We start from the raw sequence: 11044 nt of genomic DNA on the forward strand, positions 1-11044 counted from the left end.
ATGAGGAGACTACATGCACTGATGGGCTAGGGTCTGTTGTAGGGGCTTGAATGGCTCCCCTCACTGGGGTTTGGCTGTCGGGTTTGGCTTTGGGTCCCCCATGAAGCAGCTGATGCCCTGTGCAGGTGAATTCAGCTTTGCAGGAACTTCTGAGCTGCTCTGCAGTGAACCTGCCTCAGGCAAGAGACACTTGAGCTCTCTGCAAGAGAAGGGGTGCCACTCACCAGGCGCCGAACACCTGCGCTGCCCTCCGGCAGGACAAGGGCCTTTGCTTGACTCACCTCTCTTTGGGGCAGATGTCTATAGAAAACATCACTGCTGTCATTGATGGCTGATCCATCGGTACACAAAGCAGCTCCATTTTCATAGTGCTGGAAGAACAGCAGCTGGCAGGGAAGGAAAGGTGATGCTGCTGCCTGCGTGGGGCTTTGCCATTTCTCACTGCATAGTCTGTTGTTCTTTAAAGGCAAATAAAGCCCATTGGCAACGGGACTGGAAGTGCTCTCTGGGCCTAAGCACACTTCAGTGTGTTAGATCGACTGAATTTCCTCTTCATCAGTGAATGCAATCTGCCGTGAGAAAGTTTTACTGTCTCGGAGTCCTTATGAAAACATTCTTAGATAATTGAGACAGTCCCAAACAATCAAGATAACCAGATGTGTCTGTTATTTGTAATTACCGGAACATGAATTCTTTCTTCAAGAACAGTTCCATTTTTTTTTGTGCTTTTTGAATTACTCTAGATAATGGATAGGAAGATTAACTCCTCTGAAAAGTAATCTCTGGTTTGTACCTAGTATGTCTCATTCAGATGCAAAATCACCTCCTTCCAGAACTAGGTACTGGGGCTCAAGCAATACGTGAAATGAACTCTCTGCTTCTGCCATATGTGAGATCCACAGCCTCTAGTGCCCTTTCAGGTGACGCCGTGAGGTGAACTCTGAGGCTTGAAGTCTATGAACAACCCATGAAGAAGATGCTAAAATGTTCTCTTCAAGCAGGGAAAATTGCTGAAGGCTCGAAAATGGTTTCACAAGCCACTTCGTTAAGTAGCACACTTTGAACAAAAGGGCTTTTGCACAAGCTGCATTTGCACCTAGAGCTTCTGCAACGTTTTCAGCTTGCAAAGTACCCAGCTTTCACTGCAGCGCAGTGCATGAGGTGAAGGAATTCAAGGCATCCCTGACACATTCACAGTATAGGAAAGACATCTATGCATCTCCTCTTTCTTCTAGTACGGAATGGGACTTAGCCCACACCTCAAAACTGTTATTTTCAGGGCAGTAGCCATGACCTTTTGTTGCAAAACGTGCCTGAAATCCTCCCCATTCCCATTTCATCAGAGCTTGAGTCAGAACTTGCCTTTCACACCCAGTGCTGGGCTATGGATTTGCCCACCCTTTTTCTGATATACCTCCTTCTCAGCTGCTTGCCCTCTGTTGGGTTTTCCTTCCATGTGTTCCATATTTGCTCCACTCCTATGTACTGCAGGTTTTTGTTGGCATTCAATTTTTCAGCATACTGAGAAGTCCCATATCCTGTTTCTAACCACAGCTGTTACCATCTTTGGTACCTATTTTACTACTCATACTTTCCTCATCTCATGCTTGGCCACTGTAAATAGGAAGGTGGGGAGCATCCAAGTATCATGGTTCTTGTCTCCTTTTCCTCTCGTGTTTACTCCACTTTTAGCATATGAGCCAATGGCCTCATCTTTGGCCTCTCTCCTGACAACTTCCTCCCTTTTATTTGTTTATCTGTGCTTATTATTAATAGTGGTAACACCAATGGTGATGATGCTACCTTCAATTGTTCCAAGAAAAGGTTTTTTTTTTTTTGCAGAAAAAAAGAGTAATTCTTGCACAGTACTCTATGAATACTTGGTGTCTGGTGAGTTCAGTATAGTCTTTTTCTTTGAAGCTCATTCAAACCTTCCCTCTTTCTCTTGACAGTTCTGCCCTGGGCCCTTTTCTTTGCTGTCCCAAAGGAACATCCTTGAATCTGTTAGTCACGTACGTATCAGCTGAGACTTCTGTCACCACTTCCCAGCCTGCTGAGGACTTAAAGATCACAGCATTGACTCGGTGCTGAAAATAAATGGGCCTTACAGATGGTTTGGAAGACTAGTGAGAAATGCTTGGCTTTACTCCTGCTAACTAGTTAGGTCTATTCAATACGAGCTAAGCTTCATCATCTCTACTGCATGAAGTGAATTATGACAACTTTGCCCAGGTATGAAGAGTACATGGTAGATTACCTGGTTGTTAAACTGCTACCTCCCTCTCCTTGAAAAGCAGAAAGCATCATTTAGTTGGTACTTGGGAGCCAATGATGTTTTCAGCAAGGTCTGAGCATTTTTCACCCTTGATAAATGTAAAGCAGGATTTCTGGTGCAGGGAGTGGTTTATCACTGATTTCTTTGCCAGGTTCCTTCAGGCCTCATTCTCCTCAATCACACAGGTCCCTTTTAGGTCCATGGAAGCATTTGACATCTTCAGGATGGCAAAAAATACACTGGTAGCAATGGGCACCAGGGAATTAGGTATTTTTTTCCACGAGACCTGTGTTTTAATCACTTTCTGGTCTCCACGCTTTCAGTGAATTTCCCAGGTCTGCTGACTCCTGCCTCTCCAGGCTCCATCTGTGCTTCCATGGAATGGCTTCCCCTGTTAAAACATTTCTCAGAGGCACATTTACCACAAGCTACTCGTGTCATTGACTACCTGTTAGTTAAATTTCTCATGCTAGTGTGTATATTGTACATAGTTTGTGTTACAAGAAAGGAACGTGCACCTTTCTTCTGTATGGTCATTTTGTGGGTAGTCTATGGCTTCACGTGGCAATCTTTTTGAGCTGAACTATGTACTGGTGGGGTAAGAAGGAATCTTATCTAAAGCAAACCGTGTGCTGAAGTTTGCCTTTAGGTGAACTAAAACTTTACAAAGGCTGGCTTGGGATGTCAGGAGTGGCTTGAAGACCTATAATGAAATAGAGAGTTAGACAAAAGGATTTAATTTTAATAGCATTGTGTGTGACAGCGAGAGGAAGAAGTCTGGAGTCTAGGCACACAGAACCAAAATATAAGGGAAGGGAGGCAGAGGGAGAAGAAAACTGGGCTGGGTCTAAAAGACAGCTAAAAAATGTAATAAAGAAAAAAGACAAGACAAAAGCATGGAGCATAAGGCAGGCTACAGAAAAGTGTTTTTCAGTTTGCATATATTTGGTACCAGGGCAAGAAGGAGACGAGGAAAGAAAGGAAATTGAGCCTAAAACTATTTATCTAGCTACTGAAGAGTCTCTTTTCTTCCCTTTTCTTAGAGGTTTCATTAAAATGTGTGAACGCCCTTTTTTCCCAAGAGTTTCCAAGTGTCTCTTTGTACTAGCAATAAAGCAGACATCATGGTCCTACGGTGAGCATTGCAGAAGGTGTGGCTGTAGGTGCCTAGGAAAACAAATCCAAGGAATACGCCTCTTCATCAACACGTGGATGTTCTGTCAGATACAAGTTAGCTTCAGGGAAATGCATTCCTCCAAGGAATGCTTCTAGAGAAACACCTGGGGGTTTGCCAGGGCCATGAGAAGGGCTTTAGGCTTGGGACTTCCCATTTCCAGGTCACTCCGGTCCTCCAGTCTGCTTACACAGCTCCTTCTCTCTGCCCAACAGTCCTCACAGCTATACAATGGTAGTTTCCACACTGTTAAATGCAGCTCCTTGCCTGTTATTTTCCACCATGTAGAGACACAAGGTGGAGAAGTGTGATAGGGTTAAGCCAAGGCTGGCTGAGGACAGCACTGGCCTTAGGGGGTACTGCTGAGCCCACTGCATGAACAATGTTCAGGCCTGTTTACCCAGCCTGCCCTCATCACAAATCTTGTATTTCCAAATGAATATTTTAAGGGAAGGGAATTGTGCAGATTGTTAGTGTAGCTTATTGGGTTTTAAAAATTCATGTTTCTAAATTCCCAGCATTATTTTCCTCTTGCTTTAAAGGAAAAGGAAAAAAAAAACAAGAGGGGAGGGAATCTCTTTTCAATAAGGACTTAATTGTCTGTTGCATCTGGAAGGGCCTCTGAGTTGAATCTCCCTTCTCCACAGTGCTACCTGAGCACTTCTGTCTCACTTTCAAGCTTTCAGCTAGAACAGGACTTTTGTGGCCAAAGAAATTTAAGCTCAGGGGCATGTAATGGACTTGTCCAGCTCCAGTATCCATTAGGGGCTGCGCTGATACCAAACAACCTGACCATCACCATCAACCTAAAAGTGAGGCTCATCTCATGCCACTTCAGCCATCTAAAAGCTAAGCTTCTTTAATCACTTTGATATTGCCAAAGGGAGATCCACCAAAGGTGAAATCTATTCATCTCGCTTATCTTAGGCACTTTTGGACAGGATGAAGCTCCTCCTGGGTTTGCCCAACCCACTGTGTTAATGGTGGGCTTAGATTGGATGCTTCTCTTTTACACGGCTCAAGCCATGTAAGATGAAGTCCATGACAAGGAGCTTCAGGAGGAGCTTTGGCTGTTGGGGTAACTTGTTGCTTTAACCAACGTGGACTTGAGGATTTTGAGGAACTGTGGATTTTGAGGAAAGCTGGAAGCCGAAAGAATGGCAGCTGTGCCAAGGTTCCCAAAGGGAAGGTTAGCAACACTTGGTCTGGATTGATAAGCTCATTGAGAAAGATGTGTAATAGGAATAAAAATAGTTTGTGCTGGGGCATACACATGTGGGCTCTGCAAGGGGCAGCAGCTGAACCATCGCATTTTCAGTGTACTTTGTGGTTTATCATTAAAATAGCCAAAAGAGTTGAAATGAAAGTACTCTTTCTTAATTCTTAAAACAAGGGCCCACTTCAAGTGGCTCTGCTTGGATTTTTATCACGCTGATACTACCCCAGCTCAAGCAAAGGGCATTGATACTAACCTATTGAATGTAGAGCTGCAAGAGAAATGAGAGAATTTCACTGTATTTCCTATTGCATCTTTCTAATGACCTTCTGTGTTTGAGAGATGCCTGGACTAAGAACAATATATATATATATATGTACATATATATAAATATAATAATACTATAAATGGAATAATATATATTACCAATACTATTGCATATTATAGATTACTAGATAATTATTACATATTATTATAAATTAGTATATACAATATCTAATATAAAATAATGATACTATAATATATAATACTATTATAATACATAATAATAATTTTATATATATATAAAAATCTTTTCTTAGGTTCCTAGAGAAACATATTTATCTATCAGGAAACAGTATCATTTACTGTACTGGAGTACCTTGGGATACAGAAATTTGGGCTTCTGTCTCATTTCATTACCAGACCTGGAGCTTAGGTTTGAAAATGGTGTAAGTTTAGTGGTATTAATGGCATGGAGATGGGGCTGCCTTGTGGTAAGGACAGACACCTGAATCTAGCACTGTTTTCCAATAGGCGACAGTAATGAATATGAGTGGTAAAGCAGTTTAAATGACAGATAATTCACCTGCACACCAAAACCTCAGAGCCACTGGGTTGGAAGAGTGGATGTGGAAGAGTGGATGCCCCAGAAGCACCCTGTGGTGCTGGCAGACAGGAGTACCAGCACGAGAAGATAATTTAGGGCATAAAACCCCTCTGTTGTTACTGTCGGTACTCAGGTACATTGCAGCAATGCCCTTCCAGTACTGCTTAGAAACTGTCCAGAAGGCATAAAATATGCTAAGCAGCTGTTAAAGGGGAAAAAAATAACGTGGCAGAGAAAGATGAAGGATATGCATAAAAATACATTGAAGACACTTCTGATCGAGGTGTGGGATATGACATTTTCCTGTTTGTGATGCTGCAGTGTGGTAGCTGTGCCGGTGGCAGGGCTTTGGAAGGGGGGGGGGGTTCTTTTTTCTATTAAGGGCAAACAAAATGAGGGTAAAATTTGAAGTTGAGGAATTTTCTGCTGCTAGAAGGCAAATCACTGCACGCACTACTACGAAAGAGCAGGGGCAAACAATACAGCATGCTGGGGATTGCAGATGCGTGTGCAGTAATGCTGTGAATACATTAACTTCCCTTGTTGTCAAGGCAAGTGACAGCGGCTGAGTGAAATCCAGAAAGGAGCTACTGTCAGCGCAGTGCCCGCCCGGGCAAAGTCACATCGCTCCTAACAACAGAGTCTGTTCTGGTTACGTCTGACACCGTGATCGAGAGGCTCTCGTTTGGGGAGTTGTATTTATTGTGAGCCAGGGAAGTCCACTGAGCTGCTCGATGAGGCTCCAGCCTCCTGCCATGGCCATTAGACAAACTCATCCACGCCGTGGCATCAGTAGGACTGGATTTTCTGCTCTTCTCTTTCCTTTTCCATCACCTTTTTTTTCCCCCCTCTTTACTGTAAAAATGACAAAAAAAAGGAAAAGCATAGGAGTAAATAAGTACTTCTGGACCTGTGCCTTGGATGCCCTGACCATTAGTAAAGAAAGGGTCATTTCATGAGGCAAAGCGAGTCACTAAAGTCTGCAGTTTTCTGCCTAGAACCGTGCACTAATCTGTGCAGAAAAGGGACCACACAGCCCCACGTTTCTCTTTCCTTGTGCTGTGCACGTCCCCAGGAAAACTCCTCAAAGGCTAAACCAGTAGATTTAGCCCACGTTCCCGTTTGATTAAGGTAGGTCTGTCTGCAACTTTACCCTATGCTGAACATGTCCAAGGCAGGAAGGTAAACATCCTATTGTGCTGGGTTTGATGGAAGAAAACCCTGGAAAACGCTGCACTTTTCCAAGAAAGCTGCCAGAGGCACATTATTAGGTCTGAATTAAAATGCAGACGAGATTCATTAAATTGTTGACCCTGCCCCCTCCAAAAAAAAAAGTCAGGTTGCCATCTGAAATTGACAGCATTAGAGACAAATTATGTGCACTGATTAATAAGCGTGGGCTAAATTACGGCTCCAAGAGCGGGTGGAGCGCAGTGGGAATGGGAGCGAGGGAAGGAGAGGAGGAGGTGAAACACATCCTGCTTGTGGGCACAGGGCAGGACCAAGGTGGTGAGGGGGGCTGTGGCATTGGGGCGACAAAGGACAATCAATGAGGGGACGGGAGGAAGGAACAGAGCCTCCTCCAGGAGGAGACAGTGATGTGGCACCCACTATGCAGCAGCTTGCCATCATGCTTGGGGATGAGCGGTGAGCTCAGGGACTACGTTGCCCTTTTTCTTTGGGGTAGAGGGAACATTTAAACAAAGAAGGAAAAAGACCAACCCAAATCTGGGGTCGGATTTAAGAAGTTAACTAGGAAATGTAGGGTAGATGAGGGACTTGAGAAGCCGATTTCCATCACACTGTGGGATAAAATACACTGACCGTTTCACTATTTCAGCCAAAAAAAGGGGAAAAGGAAAAGCAAGCAGAACAGTGTGTGTATTACAAGACATAATTCTCTGAAAATACTATGACCAGTGCATAGCTAGCAACATGAATGTTATTAACATGTTAATTTTGCTAACCCTTTAACCTATTGATTAGCCAAAACAGAAGGAAACAGCATCTTTCCATGCTCCTCCCCTCCCCCCCACTGGCTTCCATGTAATTGGATTCAAATTCACATCTGTAGCTACTAAACCAATGTTTTCAACCTTTCTCCTCCACCTCCCCACCCCCAACTGTTTAACCTCCCATCTCCAGCTCTGGCATAAATGTAAGCCTTTATTTGTGAATATTCCGATAAGCACTTTGCCTCCAACGATATTGTTCAAGCACCAGCATCATTGTTACAGCTGTAATTGTTACTATCAAGACCCAGTTCTTTGTAATTAGAAAGTCAAGATGGTATTCAGCAGTATGGCAGCACAGATTCTCATTTGTTAGGCTATTAGGAGAAAAAATGTTTACAGAGAAAACAGTGTCATTGTTTAGTGCTCTTAATTGACCATCTGCCTGGTAAAGAAATGTCCAAAGAAGGATAAATAAGACTATAGTACACTTATTTATTTATTTTCTTTGTGCAATGAGTAAATTAGGAGAAGCAACAGCAGACCCAAACTAGACAAGACGTTGCTAAATCAGGCTGCAAGTGAAATCATGTCGTGAATACATTAACTTTTATTTCTCTCAGTGTCAAGACTCGTGTCTGCCTCTTCCTCAAAGTTTGCTGGGAAGAAAAAGGAGGCCAGATCTTGGTGGGCACCGCGGAGTTGACAGCATTCATCTTTTAACAAAGTCAAGCATATGCTGCTTTGAGTGCAGCATCTTTGCATGCTCAATGACGTGTTTAATGTCACCTTTCCCACTGTAAATCATCCCTGAGTAAATCCACAAGGGAGAGTGGTACTAGGAATTAAGCAGGAGAGAAATAAAATTCATGACCATGTGGTTCTATCTCAGGGAATTTGGTGCGTATTGACAAGAGAGATTCACACCTGACGGGGCCGAGAGCTAATTTGTAGTAGGGCTGTTTATCTTCTGCCTGAAAGGAATACTTTTTCATATTTAATGTGCATTTTCCTCCCCTCTGTGTGTGTGTGTTTGTGATTTAACGTGGCTGTGGGTGCATCTGGTTCTGCTGCCTGGCAAAAAAGAAACGCAGCTTCCAATTTTGGGCTAATTCAAAATCCTGCTTTTTCTCGCTGAAAAAAGGGGCATTTTGGTCTTCAAAAAACCAAATCTGATCTTTTCACTGTGCAAGGCGCTGTTAGGCAGGGAGTATTTGAGCTGTTCTTGCACCATTTGTTTACGGTTTGGAAATGAGACCTGAAAAAAACCCAACAGTATTACCATGCTAAACCAATATGGTAAATGACCAAACTGATCTTTTGTACTATTTGTCTTCCAGCATTCCAGGTGGAAATAATCCAGTGCATTTGTATGTTGATTTATTACAGTGTGGAGTAAAAAAAACAACAACAAAACCAGAGAGAAGCAATAGGAAAAAAGGAGGAAAAAGAGGAATGAGCAAAAAAAGTAAGAATAGCATTTTAAACTAATAATAATCTCTCAAATCATTACCTTCCAGTTTTGAAAGGCACCAGGATGCCAGTAAGGGGAGCCCCAGTTCTGCCTCCTCCATGGCCATTGCAGTGCCTGTACAGAGGTGCAGCCACTCAGGGACAGGGGGACAGCAACCAGCATCCACAATTGGTAGCATGACAATGGAAGGTAAGATTTCCCACCAGTTACAAAGAGGACAGTGTTTTAGCCACCAGTTCCTATGATAATAAATGCACTAATGGCTGCAAGTGGGTTTTCTTTCCATAAAACCTCTCCTTCAATGCCTTCACCTGACACCTCAGGTGCATCGCTCCTTGTTCATCTGTTCCCTATGGAAACCTTCCTTTTTGGCACGTTCCCCTGATTCCAGCTCTAAGTACTGACCCTCACAATCTTTGTTGCTTTATCTTGCTTGGGTGCTTACTCCTGTGCACAGATTCTGTTTGAGTTTTGAGGGAGTACCTCAAAATTGTGGGTTTCTGCCTGATGGCTTAGAGAAGGGGTGGTAGGTAATGGAGTCAAGCTATCATTTGTCTTCAAAACACCAACATGTAATGTACTGCTTCAAAAATTGAACTTTTCTTTCCATCCCATTTCTGGAGATCTTGCATTAGTGCCAAGTGCATTTTTCGGGGAGGAACAACCCACCTTTTTACTACATGTTTTCCTTCCAGTAGGGAATAGAACTAATACAATAATATCCATCAGCACGTGCAGGAAGGTGAGAAGTGTGTAGGGGTACTGCACCTTCTTCCTGACCTAGAAACCCTCAAATTTATGAGGTCCAAAGTCTTTCTTTCATATCTTCTGAACTGGAACTGAGGGAAGTAGACATAGAATCATAGAATCATAGAATAGTTAGGGTTGGAAAGGACCTTAAGATGGCAAAGCCTGCTTAGATAGCCTCCTGCTTGGATGTGCTGCCATCCCCATACACACTGCCTGTTTCTCTTATTGCTGCATCAGTTTTGATAGCAGTATAATAATGACATTGTAATACAATGATAAAGGAAGGTGCCTTTATAACCCGCATCTCTGCCTGTTTCCCCAGCAGCACGTGTATATACCAGCACCTGTATGTCAGCATGCACCTCACTGGGGTAGGTGCTTGTACATGGAGCCCGTGCCTGCGTTTTGTCTGCGTGTGTTTTGGAGTAGGGAGCAGAATAAGTGGCTCAAAAAACTCTGATTGACAGCAGTAGTTTTAAGCTCATGCATGTCTCGCTACTTGTTCAATTTGTTTAGTCCAGTGGTCTCCTTTATTAGGAGCCTTAGGGTTTTTCTTTTGATTTGGCAGGATGATTATAATGAGAGCTCCTTAGTGCTGCTACACCAGGGTATCTGCCCACTTGCTCTCAGCCTCTGCTGTATAGCTTGTGATTAATGTAAAACAGTCAGATGCCCTTCAGATCAGTTGAATTTGGGGATTCTATTATTAACATGAAAAGCGTGCTGACCGCACAAAGCCCTTGGTGGTACCAATTAAAGACAGCATCAGTCAGCATTGGCACTTCTCATACCGCTGCTCTTTTTTGTTTCTTATTCTTTATTTCTCTTCATGGCAAATCTTTTCCATGGCAATGATGTCCCATCCACCTCCAGGTACCTGTGCCATGCTCCACCCCCAAGGCATGACTTCCTTGGGTTGCAGGGAAACACCTTGCTTTCCACCTTTCCTGCCCAATTTCCACACCCCTTAGCTGGTTCTCTATCTGGCCAGACGTGAGCAATGGGATTTGAGCACAATATCTCTTCAATATCATCACGCAGAGATGGGGACTCTGGCCTGGATTGCCCCTAATGGAAAGCCCTGTGGTGCTCCTTCCCCACTGGTGCAGTGGCTCCTGGCTGCCACCGCAGATCACTGGCTGAATTTCACAGTAAGACCCCAGCTTATCACCATTATCTTTTTATTCCAGTCAGTATTCCTTGAATATCAGAAGTGAAGAGCTGGATTATTCACAAAGTGTCCAGTGTTAAACCCTATTTACATGCAGAAGTTGTGCCAGCTTACCCTGAGGTTAAATCAGTGCAAACCCCTTCTGTGAGGACTCTTCTAAACTA

The sequence above is a fragment of the Pezoporus flaviventris genome, unplaced genomic scaffold (assembly GCF_033815535.1).
Source record: "Pezoporus flaviventris isolate CSIRO_AGI_PZ_B2104156 unplaced genomic scaffold, CSIRO_AGI_Pfla_v1 ptg000031l, whole genome shotgun sequence".
NCBI classification, from domain to species: Eukaryota; Metazoa; Chordata; class Aves; order Psittaciformes; family Psittacidae; genus Pezoporus; species Pezoporus flaviventris.